Raw genomic sequence first — 23,858 nt, 5'->3', positions numbered from 1 at the left:
ATAACAAAAGCATGCAGGGCCAAACAAGGGCGAGTTTTGACAATAAGAAAAAATTTTACAAAGGTGTAATGCACACAAATATAGAATATACATAAGCTAAACTACAGTCTGATGTTGGGAAGCGCAATAATATACAATGAGTAAAATATAGACAGTAGAATTAGACTTAATGACAATATAATATAAAAACAGAGAACATAGTGACATAATGAATGTAAATGATTACAGCAATACACAGAGGATATACCAAAAGAAATGAAAATATAAGAATAGAATAGCCATCAGTGTGTGACTGTAAGTACTGATACATGGGAAATGCGTAAAGCATTCAGAATTCGACTTAATTCAGAAGACTAACAACTGGATCGGGATACATTGCATAGCCGAGTACATATATTTGACAAAGCAACATGTTGAAAGTCAGTGTAATAAGCTAGATATTCGCTATAGATAGCCCTCGCTATAGATAGCTTTATATAGATATAGATAGCTTTATATAGATATAGATAGCTTTATATAGCGCTATAGATAGCTTTATATAGCGCTATAGATAGCTCGCTATAGATAGCTAATATTCGCTATAGATAGCTTTGCCATAATCACACACACACACACACCTCGTTATAAACCTGAATGCAGATAAGTTGCATATTCAAACGGCCCTTCCCTTTTCTGACATTTTCGAATGGTAGTTTACCCTTTACCTTGTGCCCTCGTCTTCCCCTCCCCTTTATAATTTGCGATTTGACCGCAAATGAGCAGTATTCGACCTCAAAGCTCCTGCCAACGGTAGGCGTAATCTCGTACTCCTTGCCACCATGAATATCGTGGACGTGTTGTGATGACGTCAGACAAGTGGGATTAGTCACAACAACACTTTTTTAATTTATGTCAATACCCTGTATTGAATTTACTTAATTATGAGCGTCTAGAATCATCACATAATCAGTTAAATCAATGCATCAATGAAATCTAACGAATGGAATTAACCCTTTGACTCGCGTAAAAATGCGGAGGAAACATTTTTCTTGTGTGTGTGTCTGTGTGTGGGGGGGGGATGAAACGTATGCAATCAAGCAGTGTCTTAATGCATTTATTGAAAAAACCAATACTTAACAATCATTCAGCCGGCTCATCAACCAGAACAATGCCCAGGATGCACCACAGGAAGCTACCGACTTTACACACGCTAGAAAGAAGATCTTATTTGATGAAGAATGAACCCAGAGAGGTGGATCTAAAGATTTTCTTCTGTCTTCCTACACGAAGCCTCTCGAGAGGACTTTTTCGGCTCGCTAATATTTAAAGTGCCTCGTATTCCACAGACACTGTACACTTACAAGCATCCAATTCTTCAAGAAGTTTCGAACGCAGAACCGAAAGATTCGGCATCCAGCAGCTTTAAATGATTATACCGATCATCAAGAAGCAGGAAAATTCTATGCCATACATAAGAACGAGCTTTTGCATGTAACTTGACATACTGAAAATGAGATACAAGGGTGCATTTTAATACAAGAAAATATCTTTACCATATACGTCTAAAGGCTAAGCATATACTGTAGAGGCATTAGGATTTTTGAAGCAGGAAACATGAAAAATGTGCAGTGCCCTCGCCAGGACTCGTACCTGGACCTCTCAAATATGCGCCGAGTATGCTAACCATTACACCACGAAGGCATGCAGAAAGGAAAAATAACCTTATAATACAACTCGAAGACCCTTTTGACTAGCCAAACCACCAGTACTGATGGGGCATAGCTGCGGAATCAGAGACACCACTAAGCTCGATTTACTCTAAACATATGCGATTACAGTTAAGCAGTTATCTCTGTTCCAATTTTGCAATGTCTCTTCCTAATTGAAATATTTTCTACAATTTCTAGAGTGAATGTTTATGTATTTTGAAAATCAAAAACATGAAAGGAAATCGAATTTAATGGGTCTCATACACCTTAAACCTCTTATGATCTTCGAATATGTGACTGTTGCCAAGAATTGGGATATTTTATTTATTTTAAAAGCCATTACTTCCAACCTTTTACAGCTGACTACATAATGTAGCTACTTTGGAAACTAGTAACCAGAAAGTTTGTGTTGCCACAAATACATTTGTAATTTAATCCTCTTCGTGACAAAATATTTCGTCATTTTTCCACCTTGCGGGCATGACATTTTAAAAATGGCTAATGGTACTTACTTGAAATTGGATGGAATTCTGTATATGGGCACTATTTTCGAACTGAACCAAAAAGGCTGATGAATATTTTAATACTGAAAAATTTTATGGGTGAAAACATTACAAATTTTTTTAATAAAATATATTTTATAAACTGAACTCAAAATAAAATAAAAATTGAACATGAAATTTTTAGAATTTTAGGTTCACAGTAGTTTTGAAATGTTATAAAAGCTATATATTAAATACGGAATTAAATTATGCAACAGAAGGTTTTAAACTGTGCGCGCAAGGTGGAAACATGACGAAATATGTTCTAAGAAAGCGAATTAAATTATAAAAATATTTGTGGCAACACAAACTTTCTGATGACTATTTTAGAAAGCAGCTATATTATGTAGTCAGCTGTAAAACGTTGGAAGTAATTGCTTTTAAAATAAATAAGTTATCCCAATTCTTGCAACAGTCCCCTATTCGAAGATCTTATGGGTTTTAAGGTGTATGAGTCCCCTTAAATAATAATAATGCTAACTAAATCCCAGCCAAGTTCTAAAAATATGCTACTGTTTAACGGAATGTGCGTGTATCTGTTTTCAGTAATCATCTAGTAATTTCAGTAATCTGGAAATTTATTAACCAGTTTCTCCTTGTCTTCGATTCTTTTACTGACTTCAAGAAAAATGCTGAGTAGGTTGAAATACCTAATGGACCATTTACTATTCAAATGAAGAGTTCTGTTATAATACTAGTTCTTTACTAAAAGCTATTTCAGCTACAAATACAGACCTGGGGAGAGTTGTTAGCATCATGCTCTCCATTCAGTTCAAATATCTTTCCTGTTTTCCAATCCCAAATTCCTTCGATTACTTGAGAAAAAAAAAAAGTAAAAGTTCCGACATCCCCGTCGAGAGCCCTCATCACTATGCGGAACGTCATTGAATTGCGGAGGGTAACTTAAAACATCGAAGTATTCTTCTGGATCCAGGGGTCAAGGAGGAGATGGCAAAAATTGGGCTTCCCGAGTGATTGATTCGATATAGATTCCCGGAGAAAGGAAAAGGGCTAGACACGAATTACACTCGATTCCCTGCTGCATTAACCTCTTTTCTCTCGGAGCAGAAATCCGAGTATACGCGAGCTCCCGAACTGGTTCGACAACGGAGAGAGTATGTAAATGTTATGCGATCGGGAGACTCATTCGGGTTGCCGAAATCCTGTCGCCAAATCGGGCCCGGCCTTTTCGGGAATATCAATGAGGTGGTCGCATTTTCCATGCCAAACATGGGGATTTTATAGTTTATTTTTTTCCCTTTCGCTCTTTTTCTGGAAACTAGGGAGTTGGGAGAATCTTCGTTTTTCAATGAGCCTGTATTTTTTCTTTTTGCCGGTCTGTTCTCAACTTACTGCTTTCCCCCCTTTGATATGCTATAGCTTACATGCGCTTATGTGAGGCGTCTCCTAATCTCTTTAACCATATCATTAAATGTAAATAAAACGAATTTTTTAGCATTAGTCTATGTTCTTTTGATCATATATCATACGCATATTTATAGAACAACATATCACTGATATCGGAAACGAAACTTTCGATAATACTTTGATTCTGCTTGAAACTTGCTTAATTATTAATAAATAATAAATCAAAAACTAGCAAACTTAAGCTCACATTTCTTATTGACCATTCAGTTAACATAAAATTGTTATAGTTTTGAAAATTTTCACAAGTTGTAGCAGTTTTTCGACTGCTCGGAAAAGACCATTTCTCTTACTTCCTCATACGAAGTAAAGGAAGTATTGTAAACTTCCTTTACTTCGTATGAGGACTGAAACCAATTAAGGTTTTCAAGCCTTTAGTAAATCTGCATGCACTAGTTGCAGAATTATGAACTGCTTAAACGTGTAAGTGGCACTAGGCCTAACGTGGCCACTATTTGTTTACAAGGAAACTCTTAGGAAAACAGTAAATTCAGTTAGTGTACCACTTTCAGTGTCTTTTTGCCCAGTGGAACTGCAAGTTAAATGTAAAATTTGGTGTATCGAAAATTTCTTCTTTCTACCCGTTGGACGAATTCTCCCCTCCCCCCCCACACACACATTGAAATTTTTGAGTTTGTTAATCAAAAATTCGTTAAAGTTTTACAAAATTTGAAATAGATAATAAAACAAATTCGAAATTCAAAATTCGGGCTTCCAAGTGCCCATGTTCAGTTGGAGGACTATGTTGTTCAAAATTTGATGGCTCCCGGTATCGTTGTTTTTGCACAATGCCAGAAACATTCATGCAGATTGTTCATTACTTAGTTTCTGTAAATATAATACATGGCGATAACATTTGGTGGCAACAGTTTGAAAATTAATCAATGCAGAAAAGGAAACAAGCAAAAAATACCTAAAATAATAGCCCCTTGTATCTAACGCCCCTTTGGGTTAATAATTCCCTTCTTTACATATCGTGTTAATCTAAATTTCCGAATAAGTAATGAGGTCCGTATGCCATCGCAATTGATAATACATATTAAAAATTTATTTGTAAAATTTCAACATATTTGGGATTTACATCAGAAATTTGTAATTTTTCTTAGTTTTCATGCATATAAATGCAATTAAATATAAAAAGCTATAACGAGTTGAAAATTAAATATACAATTAAAAGAAGTATAATGCAGTTTTCAACATGAATAGTTGAAAGTTCAGATTTTATCAATTGCAATATAAATGCAGGCGCTGATAGACACATAGTGACATTTGTTATCACACACCCAATGGGGTGATGGGCCAAAATTGTGTTATCCTAAAAGAGGCTTGAGGATTTTATTCTCGTTTTAACCCGATCCGTAAAACAGTTGTTGACCATCCTTCTCATGTTAGCCTTTGTTTTCCACCCCCTCGTATAAAGGTACAGAAAATGGGTTTATGAAATCACCCCCCGTTTGTTATAACAAAACGATCATTGGTGGTTTACATTAAACTGTATCCGTATTTGATCTTTGAGCTAAATTCTAAGGGCAGTTTTTTTTACAAATTACTTGTAAAAAAACTGCTGCTACAATTTGTCGTAAAGAATTTGTAGAAAGTAGTCTGACGTAGACTTCTAACAAGGAAATGCTCTCAAAGCTCGAAATTTTAATTTTGAAAAAAAAAAAAAATTAAGTTAACAAAGTATGTTATAGCTTCAAAATTATAGAAAAGTATTATTAGGAGCTAAAATTTTTTAGACTTGATAACAAGTTGCCTTGTGATTTGTGTTGGAAATGTGTAAAACCAGATTAAAAGGTTCTGCTAAAATAATTCAAAATAAAGAAGTGTTACAGCATTGAAAACAGTGACTACATGTCCTCTTATTTACAGATGGAGGTGTAAAAATACAGACTTTGTTTCGAATGAAGTGAAGGAGTTTTTCCCGATTGGGCTCAGACAAAAAAGATTCAAGACAAAACATTACTGGTTCCTCTCCTCTAAGACTTTAACGGGAACAAAAGTGTTAAGGCTCTTTTGGAAATTAGAACAACTGGCACTAAGTTTACCCGATACTGAGTAACTTGGAAAATACTGTTATCAAGACTTGTATTCCTCTTGACTTGCTTTGGAAACATGAATGGTCCTGACTCGGAACAGGGAGCTTACTCAAGCTATGTTCAAGAAAGTGTGAAGTAGACAATACAAGCAGGAAGGGTGTACGAAACCCTTTATTTTCAATCTTTACAGGAATTTCCGAAACTTCGGAATACAGAGACCCACCACTTGTGGTCTGAACGTAAGAATATAAAAACTACTAACTAAAACTAACTTTGAATTAGTATACAAGTGCCTAGCATTAAGATTGGCCGTTATTTAACAAAGGTACGTATGTAATACGCCGAGCTGCTAAAACTACGATACGTTTGCAATTATCAAGAGGACTAAACCTCTGGCCTTGAAGGCAACCAGCAACAGAGCGAAAACTAGTAAAACTACAATGGCAAGCGGCTTGCTTCCAATAACTCCTTCCTCTCTCTTGCTTGGCAAAAAGCCACAACTTAAGTACTTGGTGTTAGCAAGACAATTTGCATAAATAAGTTAAAGCGTTTAATTCTGGCCGGAAATAGAAAATAAGAAGTGACAGTAAAGATTTAAAATAAAATAAACGTTAGTAAAACTTAGGATCCTTAGACTGTAACCCATGGAGGTAGGAAGTAAGAAGGAGTCGCCCTAAACAAGTTTCTCCGTACCCTGCTCTGAAGCATCGGCGATCCCTACGTGGTGACCAAAACATTGGGTCATTTACCATTGAGTTCTATGGGATTTGACGCGTTCGGGTGTAAATATTTTGTAATTACGTCGCAAATATACATATAAATGTATATATTTTCTTTTTCTACAACACTTCAGAGTCCTAAGTATGTGAAAATAACATATTTTTAAACAACATTTCATTCTGAACGGAATTAAATGCTATATTTTTCTCAGAATGGTTTAATTTGAATGAAATATTTTCACAAGTTTTCGTTAATTACATTAGAAAAAAAAAATTAAGGTAATTCGATTTTATTCGGTTAAGGTACAAAAATTAAGATCAAAGTTTATTGTATTATTAATATTAAAATTATGCATTATTTCTTTTTTATTTATAGGAGCTTCTTCCTAAAATACTTTCTTAAATATGACATGATTTTTTGGCTTCTTTTAAATCGAAAAATGTAAGTCAATTTATAATTAATGCTCTATTCGGTTCATTTTAAATTAGAGAATTATTAGGAAAGTAGTATTTGACTTTCTCTGAACATTTCTGAAAGGGAATAATTTTTTTTTTTTTTTTTTTTTTTTTTTTTTTTTTTTTTTTTTTTTAAGTATTATTTAAAACTTGTAACTGAGTTATTATAAAATGTAAAGGGAATAATTCTTTTAATTATACTTATCGGATTTTTTTTTTTACCCTTTATTTCAACAATACATATTCCAAAACTCTTTATTACGTTCTTAAGTACGCATCTCATAGCATTTGCTTTACAATACCTTTTAACAGATTGCTTTCCAATATGAACAATTCTTGCTTAAATAGTTTTATAACGTATTTGTCAACAGGATTTCAATTTATGTTTACAATTCAATATTAAGGTTATTATATATTTAGATAACATTTATAATCATTATAAATTAGATACATTTAATCATTAGATTTCTTCACAGTACTATCACAGTTGTTTATAAGTGAATAAATTCTTCATTTCAAATACATTTATAAATAATTTAATGAATATTTAAGTATTTTGTCAAAGGCAGATACATGCTTTTTGCAAGCACATGCATAAATACCCATACATATTTCCTATTTATCATTTCCGGCATGTGCAAATCTTTAATTTCTGTGCATTCACTATAACATTATATTATATATTCACTAATTTCTGTGCTCCATATTTTTCGTGTAAAGTAATTTACACTAATTTAGCATACACCCGAAAGTTTTACATAAAATATATATATGAATATAATTTGAATGAAAATTATAAGTATTATTTTTAATACCCACTCAAAGGTCAGTTTTTCTTCAAAATTCCCCCACGATGGCATCTCTCTCTTTAGGCAGATAGCCCTTTCATGCGTTACTCTATTTAATAAAAACTTAATCTGACCTATGTGCCTAATTACAAATATTTTAACATACATAATTTTATATTTACATTTAGCCATCAAGTTTCAAACTTTTCAAATCTTCTAGAAAATAAATTTTGGCAGATCTCTTTTAGCAATTTTCTTAAAATCTATATTTTTGTAGTGCAACAGCTTAGAATTTTTTAAAACAAATTCATAATCAAAATCGCTGTTGTTAGTTATCGAAAAATAACCAAGATCTGATTTTTGCGTAAATGTCAGTAAACTATACAAATTGCTATTATCCATCACACTATGAATGTTTCATGCGAGAGTGTCCCTTTTTCGATTTCTATGGAACTGTCGTGTGTCGAAATACTATCAGAATTTTGTCAAGCGAGCTTCTGAATGTAAACAAAAAACACCCCGTCTGGTGACCCAAGCTTCAAAGCAGTGCTTCACTTCTAGCGCGGAATGGACCCTCCTCCCTTTCCTACCTCCATGCTGTAACCTGCAATAAAATTTTTGTCTTGTCAAGGCTAAAACGTTTACAGTAATATGCTTTGCAAAATTCTTCTAAAACCAGAACTTCTGAGCAATTTGCTAAAAAGTATTCTTTTTATAGGAAATTGCTCAGTAATAGTTCAGTAAAGCTCGAATTATTATAATTAATGTACAGTGAAAACAGAATTCTTGCTTTTTGAAAGAATAGAATAATAAACAAGAAGTGCAATTTCTCACATCATATAAGCTACTGATAGGAAAATTATGTTGATGATTTACTGAGTGTAATAAATTTTCCAGTCCTTGTCACCCACGCTTAATAATTCCCCAACAGTTGAACAGAATTCTTTTCAAAAACTTAAAATTTGCCACCTTAATCGCTAACATAATTAATTAATTCAATTCTGCAGGCCGAAACTTTGCTGCCAGATACGTCTCCTGGAAGGGGCGCTCTTTTCTCCGTTGCGGTGACCGAGAATTTTAAAGTATCAGTGAAGGGGGGTAGTAAAATGACTGAGAAATAGAGTGGGGAGGGGAGTGTTGCCCGCTAGGGGTAGTCATGACGACGGGCATGATGGATCTCCTACAAGAGAAAGGACGGTTGAGGATAGGATCCCAAAATCAAATGAGATTGAATCGGAATTTTTCATTTTACGGCGGACTCTTGTTAAACGTGAATTTGTTCCCTTCCAAAACTATTAAGACGGAACGAAATTAAGTCACTGTTTTAAACCGATCCTCATTAATTCCTGCGGGCCAGTTGTAAGTAATTAGTTACTTTATAACTTTCATTATCTCTTCCTCATTCAGTAGTCTCCGATGACGGCTTCATTAGGTCCGTGCGGGGTAAAAGCCTTACCCGGCTTCATGCCCAGTCTATTATTTTATTCGGATCATTCCCTGTCCAAGGAAAGGGTTCACATTCCCTGCAGTCATCATTCAATTCCTTGTCTCTTGTCTCCATTCGATTGTCGTTACGGAAGTTTACTCACATAACCGATTAAACATTTCTGATTGGAAGGCAAAGCTGCCTTCACTTTTCCAAACTGCTAATGAATGTTTTAAAGCCTTTCTTGTGAGAGAAATCCACTGCAGCTCCACGCTATACCATTGTCGTTTTCTTTGTCTTCTATCATTACAAACAAGATCTGGTTTTATTTTATTAAAGACATACTTGACAATAGTTTTACATTGTTCTTAAAACTGGGCAAGCTGAATTATTTTCAATAGGTACCGAGAAGATCGTGGCAAATTAAAATTTACTTGTGAGTGTTTCTCTAGCAATTGTTGCACGATCCAAAATATATGAAATTATTACATATTTCATATCTTTCTGTTTTTATAATGTGATTCGGACTTAATGTCTAAAAAGTTAAGATACAAAACATATTTCGGAGAATTAAGGTAGCAAAAATCAGCGTAATTTGCAGTTCTTTTTTTTTTTTTTTTTTTTTTTTTTTTTTTTAAGTTTCCCGCGCCTCCGGTGAAAAAATTGCATACCTTCGAAACTTTCGTTACGCAAATTTATGCAACTTACGCTAAGTCTTGTTGCTTTAGTTCTCCAATATTTGCTTTCAGTGGGTTATTTTATCTTATTTAAGTTAACGTGTAAAACATATTTTAAAATTTCAGAAACTTTATTTTAAAAAATCTGGTTATAACTCGTGTATTTTAAAAATATATCCAGCACCTAATCTGCAGTTGTAATTTACATTCATTAATTATTAATAGGATTAATCTTAACGATTTGTATTTTTGATGTTTTATGTATGTACAATAATTAACTTCTGATAACATCACGAACTTTGGGGAAACTGAAGAACTAGCAGGGTGAAGATAGGGAAATTATGGGCTCTTAAACAATTTGATGGAGAAAAAATTAATCCAAATGTTGTTGAAAATGCAGCTTTTAAGATAAAATCAAAAAATACAAGAAGTCCGACAAAACCCTTGCAAATTAAAGTTCGAATTTTGATTTTCATATTTTTACTTCCTTGGTACGAAGTAAAAAAGAAGTATTGTAATCGCGAAAAGTTTCAGGCATATTTCAACGAAAATATCCATTTTGACCGCTATCGAATGCAATTTAACGATGTTTTTGAGTGATATCTATACGTAAGGACAGAATAAAAGACACTTTTCCTCCAAAAAAATTATAAAACTGCTTTAAAATGAATTCTGAAGAGAATTTTTCGTGGCGTCTGTACGAACGTATGTACGTACGTACGTACGTATCTCGCATAACTCAAAAACGAGTAGCCTCAGAACGTTGAAATTTTGTATATAGGACTGCTATAACATGTAGACGTGCACCTCGTATTTTGGTTGCAATCGGCCGCACCAAACGTATATAAATATATTTATATATATATCCACTCTGTTACCCGGCTCAGTGATCTCAGTTTCTTTACTCTTATATGTTTGTAAATTGTACATTTTTTGCTTTAAAAACGATTTAATTATATTGTTCTTGTCTTACGGTTAAGGTTTTTATGCCTTTAGTAAATCTGTATGCAATATTTTTAGAATTATCAACAATTTTCAAGTTGTTTAAGTGCCGCTAAACCTAATAATTTTTTTGATGGCGGCCATTGCATGTTTACATTTGAAACAGCAGAGTAGTGGATTTGTTGCCATTCTAGAGAAACGTAGCTTTAACAACAAAAAGAACGCCTTCATTTATTATTGCGAATTAAATCCTGCTTAATCCTTTCTTGAATTTTTTCGAGGAAATAAGTGTTTAAGATTTACTTCGTAATTTTTAATACAGATATTTTGAGTTTTTATGTATTTTTGCCTTGTCGCGAAGTGAGAACTGAATTAATTGAATAAAAAATACTCAATAGTCTGTGAAAAACTGTTTCTTTTTTGTTTTGTTTTCTTAATTTCTTTTATATATCGTTTCAGCTTTATTATAGTATTTGAATAGAACATGTGGCAACGATTAGATAATTCTTTAAATGATATATATTTTTTTGCTTTCTGAGTTATAAATAATATGAACGAAATATAATACTGTTAAGTGAACCTAGCGCCAGAGTGTCGCTAAGGTAAACAAATAGAGTGAATATTAAAGAATGCATTTATTCTATTGTGGTTTATGCGTTGTCGGCAAAGTAGATTTAATTCAATTCAATAAGTTTAAATGAAATGCAAGAAAAAATGCGTATAATTTAATAATGAAGGAAGTCATGTGGTGTACACATCAGATTTGTTATCTTATAAAGATGAATTATATACACCATTGCCTACATAATAACTTTACCTGAACTTCTGTTAATATATGAGAAAGCAGTATAAAATTAAGTAAAATTGAAAGGTGTAAAAAATTTGTTACATTGCAATGTACAATCTTAGATATTTAAAAGGATGTTTCTGTACACATTGATAATATTTTCCTTTTTCGTATTATTTTCGACTTTTTAATCATGTTTTGAAGAACACAATTATAAACATTTTTAATGAATTTTAAATAAAATATACAAAATATATAATATAAATATGCAGATACGTAATACTTAAGGTTTAAAAATAATCGATATACTGTTTTTCTGAATTTTTAAAAGCAGTCGAAAAAAATTAGCTTATTTATTATTTAATTTATAATTTTCTAATTATTCATTATCTGAGATACTTCATCACTTCAGCACTTTAAAATACAGTGTTAATAATAAAGCTAAGGCCGATTGACGATGTATTTAACTTGCGTTTTTCCTGTCAAGAAATCGAAACTTAGGATATGTATTAGTTTTACATAAAAATGAGTTGTTTGAGCATTCTGACACAAATGCCGACTTTTTCTGAAATGACGTAGCGATTTTTTTTTTTTTTTTTTTCCAGATTTCATTCCATGGCTCGATTTATGCCAGAGTGCCAAGTTTTTGTAAAAGACACCCCAGCACTTTTAAAAAAATTAACTTTCAAAATTTTACCTCCTCAGTGTTAGTTGAATTGAGTATATATTTCTTGATATCTCATTCTTTTATTAAACTTGCTTGATTCCTTCTATCACATTTCGAAATTTAGGTTCAGTGGAAATAAAATTTGCAGTTATTTTCCGATTTATTTTTTGAATTTGTACATTTTAGTAATTTTTATAAATTTTTCGAAAAAAATATTTGAATGAAAACTTATAAAATTTTTGCATTCAACTTAAAGTAGATGTTTTTCTAGACATACCCCCAAAAATGAGCAGTTTTTTATTCAAAGTTTCCTAAGATATACGCCAATTTATATATTGGCGCATTTTGAAATTTGGCATATTTGTTACAAACGATAAATAATGCGAAATGTGCTTTATGCACTTAGTTAGAATAATTTGAAAGAATGAACGATGTACCTTTTTTTCCATTTGTGCGCAGTGAAAAGAAAAGTACAACAGGTTACCTCAAATTAAGAATTTTCGGCAAACTGAAAAAAACTGATCCAAAGCAATTTTTTAATTTTCCGGCAGGTTTCTCACCAAATTTTACAAAACTTAATAGCTAGGCATAATTTGAAATCGAAGAATCGAAATATGGACAAAAACGTTGGTACGTTATTTAAGAAAAAGTCCGATTCTGTGTAAAAATACCTATGTTAGAACAATGTTACATATAAATCTAATATATATTCTAAGTCGCTCTTTGGAGACATGAAAATAGCTAATTAAATTTCGTCATTCGCCCCAGTAGAGCTGAATATATAAGTTCCACTTTTTGAGCAGAGTTGTCATTTAAAAATATTAAGTGCACTAATAAACGCATTTAAAAAAAAAAAAAAGAAAAAAAAAATTTTTTTTTTTTTTCAACCACAGAAATTATTTTTTGAATTCATATTATAGAAATTCAATAGTCTGTATTCTTCTGTGATAAAAGAAATTAGAATGTAGTCGAAGTGCGTTAAGAAAGAAGTACGAGAGTACAAATAAGTTCAAAATTAGATATTTTCAATTTCGTTTATAAAACCATTAATTTGATTTATAATCAATAAATATATATAATCAAATTGTGTATATTAAACCATTAATTTCAATGATGTATATATAAAACCATTAATCTGCTTCTTTCATAAAACTGGATAATTAATATCCCTAAATTAAAAAAAATAATTTCTAATTTTTAATTCTGTCTCCAACTCTTTATGAAATTTGTACTCATAACATAGCAGATTGTTAAAAAGTATGTATTTATCAACCATTATTTAAGATTCTGAACAGCAGCAAATAATGAGCAAAAAAATGTGTAGAGTTTCCCTCAGTTTGCATAACAAAAAAATTATTTTAAGTTTGGCATCTTTCTTGAACCTCTCATGTTTCCCCTCGCATTGCCTCCCCAGAATGAGAATCTAAAGTCAAGAGAAGAGACGAATCTAGAAGTTTCCAGAGCGTGATTTCGCTGGCCAGCGCATTTTACTATTTTGCCCTTGCTGTTATTACGCGGAGTTGCTGATGCGCCGTTTTGGGCATTTAATAACTATATCATCGGGTGGGTTGATGAGTCAGCCTAGTTAGCCTTGTTAGTCCACCTCTACTCTTTATCTTTGAATTTATTGTTAACTCATTCTTAAGTTCTCCCGCAAGTCGTCGGTATTATTGTAAGCACGAAGTACGTGCATTTGTGTTAAGAGTTTGACGAGTAATAAAGGGTTTATTTTACCCTTCTTCTGTGCAGGTATTGTTGACGCATGTGCGAGAAGTCACCATGTTTCCTATTAAGATCCTTTTACTTTATGATTACTTTACTTTTACATACTCATAATTTTTGGAATTTTGGAGACAAAAACAAAGCAGAAGTTTAATCAAATCGAATGGAACTTCTCACATTTTCCCTTAAAACATTTACGGGTACGAATTTTCCTGTGTAGTGGTGGGGTATTTGAAACAAGAAACAGAAAATTTGCTTTAAAATACCTTAATTTGCTTTAGGCAGCGTTTTTTAACCTGTGGGTCGTGACCTCCAGGGTGAATCGCGAGTTCTGCAGCAGGGAGTCGCCAAAAATTTAGCAGTTTTGGTATTTCTTTAATTTATTATAATAATTTTACAATTACCAAATAATTTTACACAGTGTATCTGAATATAGATAAAGATAAGACAATGCAGACAAAGAAAAAAAGGAAAAATTTTCGACGCATTCTTTTTATAGCAAAAACGTTCATTTCCCTTGCTTTGCACGTGACGCTGTCATTTCGTCTGTTACCTATAAAAAATTTTCACATTTTTCTATGTCTTAAAATTAGAAATTAATGACCTAAAACTACAATAGTATATTACAATACAAGTGAAAAATTGACAGTCACACACGCGTATTTCGGATTTGCACAATCCTTATGGGTTCTCACAAAATTTTCGTAAATATTATGGAGTCCTGGGACTCGCGAAGAAATCTCAGTGATAAAAAGGGGTCGCGACTAAAAAGAGTTTAAGAAACCCTGGTTTAGGGTATAAATAATAAGAAACCAAAGCGCACTAACTTGAATCGAAGTGTAATATGCACAAATATCATTGTTTCATCTTCGCAACGTATACATTAAAACTGCAGTCAGTTAAAGACAAAATCAAATAAAATATGTGCGAAGGAAATTTTCTTCAACATTCATTCTTGGCTACAAAGAAAGCGTACAATTGGACACTTTTTTCCTCATATAGCAAAAGCCATATAGCATGCATACAAAGTATCTATATCATGGATTAATAATTTTTTTAAAAACTCAAAAGTCATAAGTCCTCTTTAATCATCCTAAGATTTCAAAAGTTGAAAACTAAAAGACGATCTCCGCAAACTGCTGCAGTCTCGAAAAAAATACGATTTTTTAAAAGGAAAGATCAAATAGTCTTAGTAAAAATGCAAGCTTGCAATCCGTATTGCATGTGGATGCTAAACAGTTTTTACCTCGATGAAAGTCGTACCCAAAGGTAGTACATGAAAAATTAAAAATTAAAAAATGGCAAGATTTACAATTTAAGAGTAAAAAATAAAAATAAATATTCATCTCCTCAGTATATTAAACAGAACTTATCAAGGGAAAAGTGTTTTGAAGCTCAGAACCAAGTTGATCAATGAGTTCCGACTACAAGTTTCGTTCCTCTGCAACATTTGAGATGCAAGACCGTTACTTTAGAAATAAATTTTCAATATGTAATAATTTTCAATGAATCTCAAATCCTCAGATCTTTTCTCGACTTACATTCGTATCTCTAAAAACATCAGAATTTAGATAACACAAACAAAAATTAGAATACTAGAACGGAAACTAAAATATTTTTTCTTCCTTGTACGAAGTAAAAAGGAAGTATTGTAATCGCGAAAAGTTTCAGGCAGCATATTTCAACGAAAATATCCCATTTCGACCTCTTTCAAATGCAATTTAACGATGTGTTTCCGTGATATCTGTATGTAAGGACAGAATAAAAAAACTCTTTTCCTCCAAAAAAATTATAAAACTGTTTAAAATGAATTCCGAAGAGAATTTTTCGTGGCGTCTGTACGAACGTATGTACGTACGTGCGTACGTATCTCGCATAACTCAAAAACGAGTAGCCTCAGAACGTTGAAATTTTGTATATACGACTGCTATAACATGTAGATGTGCACCTCGTATTTTGGTTGGAATCGGCCGCACCAAACGTATATAAATACTATATTCATATATATATCCACTTTGTTACTCGGCACAGTGATCTCAGTTTCTTTACTCTTATATGTTTGTAAATTGTACATTTTTTTCTTTAAAAATGATTGAATTATGTTGTTCTTATCTTCCGGTTAAGGTTTTTATGCCTTTCGTAATTCTGGAAGCAATATTTGTACAATTATCAACAATTTTAAAATTGTTTAAGTGCCGCTAAGCCTAATAATGTTTTTGATGGAGGCCATTGCTCTTGTTTACATTTGAAACAGCAGAATAGCGGATTTGTTGCCAATCTAGAGAAGCTTAGCTTCGCAACAACAAAGATAACGCCTTCATTTATTACTTAAATCATGCTTAATCATTTCTGGAATTTTTTCGAGGAAATAAGCGTTTAAGATTTACTTCGTTATTTTTAATACAGATATTTTGAGTTTTTATGTATTTTTGCCTTTTCGCGAAGTGAAAACTGAATTAATTGAATGAGAAATACTCAATCGTCTGTGAAAAACTGTTTGTTTTTTTATTTTGTTTGCTTAATTTCTTTTATAGATCGTTCTAGCTTTGTTATAGTATTTGAATAGAACATGTGGCAACGATAATTCTTTAAATGATATAAATTTTGTGCATTCTGAGTTATAATATGAACGAAATATAATACTGTTAAGTAAACCTAGCGCCAGAGTGTCGCTATGGTAAACAAAGTGAATTTTAAAGAATGCATTTATTCTATTGCGGTTTATGCGCTGTCGGCGAAGTAGGTTTAATTCAATCTAATAAGTTTAAATGAAATGCAAGAAAAAATGCGTATAATTTAATATTCCGTACAAGGAAGTCATGTGATGTACACATCAGATTTTTTTTAAGCGGAATCAAAACATAATAACAAAAAGAGGCAAAAAACATAAAAAGGATGAAAAAAAAAACAAAGTCTAAAAAACTAGAATGCTTTAAAATGAAAAATTACACTGCATATAATCTGAAAAGGCGAAATGAACTACGTTCAATCATTTGCGACAAGGGGTAACAATATTATGATAAACACAGTGAGGAATTCAGTCGGATGACGAACTCAGTTTATGAAACTTTTTGATTAGAAGATGAATATATGTTTTAGCAATTTCTGAAACTTAATAATGCATTAGAATAAAAGAGAGATTAATTTAGCCATTAACTTCTCCCGAAAAGAGGCAGAGGAAGCACATTAATAATTGTAAGCATCCCCAACTCTTTAACGAACGCCTAATCGTCCACCCATAATCTAAACTCCAGTTGTCGCCTTCCCTCTTCCTTTGATTTCCCTTCTGCACTCTCTTCCAACAACAAAACATCACTTCATCGGCGACATGATCATCAAAGAAGAACTCGGACGAAGTTTTCGTACCCCAAAATTTCACGCTGGGAGAACGCCGAGGAATAAAAAGAAGATATCTTTCTGGAAAACGGGATATTTTCTGTTCCTGGACGACGAGCGGTATTCCTTTGTGCCAGGACTGTAGGGGGGGAAGAGGCGTTTCCGAAAAGGACGATCGTGGTGAAGTGATGAATTCGCCTTCAATCGCACGCGCACCTAATGTTTTGCGTCATCCCTACGGCGGGCCTTCGATGGCCCGTTTCGAACAGACACCCCCTCGTGGAATTCTTCACTTTTCGCTTATTTTATTATAAACCGACCTTTTCCTCGCCAGCGGGGACTTCATATATCTATATCTTCCTCCCCCCCCATTCTCAAAAATACCCCTCCCGGTGTTGTTATTTTGCACTTTCTGCCGAACCCCCGCTTTCAACCGAGTTGCAACGCGTGTGTTTTTGAAGCGTTGATGAATGGCATGAAGGCAAGTCGAAAATTGCTGCTTTCGGTCGATTTTTGAGGTTTTTTTCCACCCTCTTTCATTATAGTTCACCGATCTTCGTAAGACTAAAAGCTTGTAGCCAAATGGGTATTCTGGTGAGATAGAATTAGGGTGTCTAATAACGTTGCTGAAAGTTGCTAAAAATCAAATACAAGTTAATATCACTCCACAGTAAAGACATCAAATTGTAGTTCGAGTCAGTGAATTCTATTTACTGAAGTTTCAAATCTAAGGGGACTCATACACCTTAAACCCCTCATGATCTTCGAATATGTGACTGTTGCCAAGAATTGGGATATTTTATTTATTTTAAAAAGCAATTACTTCCAACTTTTTACAGCTGATTACATAATACAGCTGCTTTGGAAACTAGTAACCAGAAAGTTTGTGTTGCCACACATATTTTTGTAATTTAATCCTCTTTGTAACAAAATGTTTCTTTATGTTTCCACCTTTCTTCATGATATTTTAAAAATGGCTAATGGTACATACTTGAAATTTCATGGAATTCTTTATATGGGCACTATTTTCTAAGTGAACTAACAATCTGATGAATATTTTAATATTGAAAAATTTCATGGACGAAAACATTTAAAAAAATTTTAATAAAATATATTTTATAAACTCAACTCAAAATAAAATAAAAATGTAACATGAAATTTTTAGAATTTTAGGTTCACAGTAGTTTCTAAATGTTATAAAAGCTATATATTAAATATGGAATTAAATTATGAAACAGAATGTTTTAAACTATGCGCGCAAGTTGGAAACATGACGAAAAATGTTGTCACAAAGCGGATTAAATTATAAAAATATTTGTGGCAACACAAACTTTCTGATTACTATTTCAGAAAGCATCTATATTATGTAGTCAGCTGTAAAAACGTTGGTAGTAATTGCTTTTAAAATAAAGAAGTTATCCCAATTCTTGCAACGGTCACCTATTCGAACAGCTTATGGGTTTTAAGGTGTATGAGTCCCCTTAAAAATGGCATTGAATCAATTTAAATGACTAAAGTTTCTTAATAGAATTAATGTCAGTTTCGGTGGATACGTGTAGTAGCTTTTCTATTTAGGGAAAAACTAAATGAGAAAGAAAGAATAAGAAATTTTTATTACTATTTCTTATAACGATTCTATGATAAACTTAAGAAGGGCGAGTAAATCTTAAAATCAACGATTAGATAAAATTTTACGATGCATTATTGGTTTTGCAATCATTTATAACTGAAGTTACAAACTGTATGCATCGTAATTGCGAAAACAAATGACAGGATGCAATCAGAACATTTTTCGCCAACTAGCAATACAGTGGGTACAAAATGTATTTGCACACATATATTTTTGTTCACAATTTATAAGAAAATGCATTAAGAAATACAAAAATTGGCATTTAAAAAATAGAATAAGCTTATTCATTTAAATTAATTACAAAAAAATACAATAATATTAATAAAAAACATTTTTTGCAACAATATTAAAATAGCTTATGTCAAAAAAAGTATTTACACATTCAACTCAACTTTAGCAAATTTGCATTTTTATGCTATTATTTGACAGTCATCCCGCAGTAAGTAAATAACATACGTAAGACGACTATAAAAGGAGGTGATGTCGAAACGTTATCAGTTGATTGTCGATTCAAATTGTAATGGCACCTAGGAAATCTGAATTGCCGATTTCGTTGCGAGGAAAAAAATTTTCTCTAAGTGAAAATGGCCTAAGTTATCAAGAAATAGGTAAAAATGTAAATGTTTGCTTCTCTGCTGTTCAGTATGTTAGGAAATGTTATAAAGAAAGAGGATCTACATCAAATAACTTGCGCTCTGGATGCCCAAAGAAACTTTCACTGCGAATGATGCAAAAAATCATAAGAGAAGCATAAAAAAAATCCATTTGTTAGTGCAATTACTTTAGCCAATGATGTCGCTTCAACATCTGGAGTTCAAATCTGTGCCCAAGGTGTTCGAAATGTCCTGCACGATGCACACATTTATGGGAGATCACCAAGGAAAAAACCTCTCATAACTGAACGAAACAGACTGAAGAGACTTGAATTCGCTAAGGAATATATGAATAAGCCAATTGATTTCTGAAAAAATGTCATATTCTCCGACGAGAGTAAGTTCAATATCTTTAAATCAGATGGCAGGAAATTAGTTTGGAGAAAAACTTGTACTGCTTTTCATACCCAAAATGTGTTACCTACAGTTAAACATGGAGGAGGTTCTGTTATGATTTGGGGGGTTCATGGCTAGCAAAGGAGTTGGTAATTTGCGTTTCATTGATGGGAATATGACAGCTCGAACCTATATTGATGTGTTGCGAGATAATTTGCCACAAAGTGCAATAAAATTGGGTATCAGTAATTCGTACTATTTTCAGCAAGACAATGATCCCAAGCACACTGCCGGTATACACACGTATGTGGTTGCTTTATAATGGACCCAGAAAACTTGCTACTCCACCACAATCACCAGACTTAAATCCTTTGGAAAATTTGTGGAATTCTTTGGATTTAAAAATAAGAAAAAGGAAGATTTCAAGCAAATCTGCCCTTAAACAAGCCCTTATTGAAGAGTGGTTGAATACTGACCCTACTGTTACAGAAAATTTAATTGAATCAATGCCAGCAAGATTACAAGCAGTAATAGATGCTAAAGGCATGCATACTAAATATTAGTTATTTGAAATTTGCTTATATATTTTATTTCTTTTGTATTCATGCAGGTGTGCAAATACTTTTTGATACGAGATATTTTAATTTTGTTATAAAAAAGCATTGTTATTTATATTATTGTAATTTTTCTGTTTGTTTTGGATGATTAAACGTATTCTGATTTGGCAATACCAATTTTTTTATTTCTTAATGCTTCTTTTTATGAATTGCAAACAAAAATGTAGGTGTGCAAATACTTTTTTTACCCACAGTATAATCAATTAACCGGCTTCATTATCTATGAAGAAAATGTTTTATTTGATAACAGATTCTAGAGTTTCCACAAAATACCTTCTTTTTTTTTCTCAATGTATGCTAAATCTGATGGAAATACATCAAAGATTGCGATTTTACACAGAAAAGATTCTTAGCATGTGGATTTTCGTTTAGCTTGTAAAAAAGTATGATTTAATGTAAAATTCATTTAAATAAATGAAAAATCTAAAATACTGTAAATAATTTAACAACAAGTTAAATTGTATTTGACCATAAGAAGCGACCTAGTTATCCGAAATACCTGGACTTCAGGTAACTGAAGTTTTACTCCAGTAAAAATTATTTTTCTCCGTTGAGGTCCAGCAGTTTCTGAGAGTCAGACTTCTAATAACTGGAGGCTCGACCTGGGATCAAATTCCGACGAACAGGCTGGCTTGCATGGGAATTTTCATGGGTTTATCCATGTGAAATGTGAATAATAGCCAGTTTCCCTCAGAAATTCCTCCGCAAAACTCAATTAACCCTTTTATTCTTTGCAATAGTCGTGGCCCCGCCAGTGGCCGGGTGGTTACGACTGCTGATTACTAAGAATTCCACCTGGTTCGATTCTAGGCGAACGGACTGGCTGAGTTGTTGGTTTTCGTGATTTTCTCATGTGTATGTGAGTACAAGCGAGTTTCCCATAGAAAGTCAAGTTTTCTTAGGCAGAAACCTCTTGCGTGCTTCGCCAACTTCGAATAATTTAACCTCTTTGACATAATATAATAACTCTATAGTTTCCAGGAGCCCACCAGCGGCCGAGCGGTAAAGTCGCTGAACACTGGTAGTTCGGTCCGAGGTTCGAATCCCGCGAACGGGCTGGCTGCATGGGCGTTTTCGTGGTTTTCCCCATGTGTAACGTGTATACGAGCCAGTTTCCCTTAGAAAGTCCTCCACGAAGGCATCCCTCCTCTTAGGCAGATAGCTCTAGTGTGCTTTGCCATAATTAAATACACACACACTATACTTTCCAGTTTTATTTTCTTGGAAATGATCTTTGTTATCAGTAAGTGTCATATTTGCTTGAAAAATGTAATAACACACTCAATGTAGCAAAAAAACAATATAACAGAAATGTATTCAATATAGAAAAAAACAATCATTTAGTAACATCAGTGTTAATCATTTGTAAACAAGTAAAGCTCAAGTTATTCACAAGTTGGGCACTGTATCGGAAGTTTTGAGAAAAAACCGTGCTTTTGCTGTTTATTTTTAAACCAAATTTAGCTTTGTTTCCATTAAAATGTTAAAAGTTTCAAATTTATGAGTAGTTACGCAGTTGTCATTGGATTGTAAACAATTTACAGTTTGCTCAAAAGATGCCCATTAATTAAACATCCAATCACTAGACGCTACAGTGTTTGTTTTCACAGATCGCAGTTTCGAGAACTGTTGTATGCATTTTGTTTCGCAATACCAAATTGTCGGATCTCAAATCTTTGATCAATCGGTGTTTATTTGTTCAGTATGCTCTCGCTGGACGTTATTAGTGGATGTCTCTTGACATAAAGGTCCTTTCAACGCGCTCATTTCTTGCCAGACTGTTTACGTTGCCTTATCTCTTTACAAATGCTCCCGCAGGAAAAGTAGAAAAAAAAAAAGTGAGTGTCGCTCGCATTCTTGGCCCAGCTGCCTTCTTTTTTCCTCCCGTTGAACTTTAGATGCGAAAACTCCAGATTTGAAGCGATGGCAGCTAAATAACGAGATTTTTCAGCGACGAAAATGGCCGGTGCTTGATAACCGTTAGCTTATCTAACGATTTCATAATTGTCGTGACCTAATAATGAGTCGCAGGTCACCTGGAATCCAATACGTTCGTGAGAAAAGCTTCAATGAGAAGAGAAATAAAAATGATTTCTTTTTATCTGTATCAATGATTTTTTTTCTTTTTTGGAAATTGTTGTGAATGTTCCTCTGCAGGGCCAGAGCAATCGGTAACGCCCTCAACGGGCCGCGGAATTTAGGAGCGGCAAAATTTTAGAAGTCAGAGAAGTAAGGAACAGCAAAATTAAGGGGTGGTAAAAGTTTCGAATTTAGATGATGCATTGAGTAGGAGATTTTAGTGGCAACAAAATTTTTAGAATTTAGGCAGCCAATGGGCAGTAGAATTTAACACCGGCAGAGGTTGCACCGGGCGCCAAATGCAGCTGGTGCAACCTCTGTCCTGTTCTTATCTTGCCTGTTCCGGTCACGGCCCTGTTCCTGTCTCAGTCGCGTAATGGCAAACCGCACATTGAGTTAATCAATGTTAAATGAATTTTGCTTACTGCGCATGCTCAGAATAGAATTTGGCGCAACGCCAACTATTTTAAAAGAAGATAAATACGGTATATGGTTGATATTGTGTTATCTGGGCGTAAACCGTTCAGGGTTTTAAAAACTTGTTAGGCTGTAAGTTGCTTCATTATTTAGAGTGTAACTATCGACTGTAAACTACGCAAATTTTCGTTTAAGAAGGATAACAAAACAGGAAACATTACAAGATATATTGCTGAGGAATAAAAGCAATTAAGTATTTACCATACGTTTCATTCGTATATACTTTATCAAATTAAGGAATAAATTCAGTTCAAATTGCTGAATTAAAGTCAAATAGCTGATATTATTTGTGTTGGTGTATTTAATTATGGCAAAGCACACTAGGGCTATCTGTCTAAGGGGAGGGATGCCTTCGTGGAGGGATTTCTAAGGGAAACTGACTCGTATATAAGTTACACATGGGGAAAACCATGAAAACGCCCATGCAGCCAGCCCGTTCGCGGGATTCGAACCTCGGACCGAACTACCAGTGTTCAGCGACTTTACCGCTCGGCCGTTAAATAGCTGATATTAATTGTAATATTTATGAACAAAATAAGCCAAAATTAAATGAAACAGAAGCACATCAATAAGCTCACAACCAATTTCTATAGTAATGCAATTGTATTAAAAAAAGGCAACTTCCCCCCCCCCCCCAACATGGCTAACAAACAGCCTCGTGTAGTAGGGTTGCTTATGCTTAGTCACCAGGATTTCCTCTCACGCCAGCGGTATACTATTGAGCATGCGCAGTAAGCAAAATTCGGTAGCATTGATCAACTCAATGTGCGGTTTGCCATTACGCGTCCCGGTCCTGTTCCTGAACATAGGAAGAGGATCTGTAGCGCTGGTCCTGTTCCTATATTCCCTGAA

This window comes from Stegodyphus dumicola, chromosome 6, assembly GCF_044657685.1.
Source record: "Stegodyphus dumicola isolate Sdum_Otavi_A_Nest chromosome 6, ASM4465768v1".
In the NCBI taxonomy this organism is placed as follows: Eukaryota; Metazoa; Arthropoda; class Arachnida; order Araneae; family Eresidae; genus Stegodyphus; species Stegodyphus dumicola.
This window is presented reverse-complemented; position numbering follows the sequence as displayed.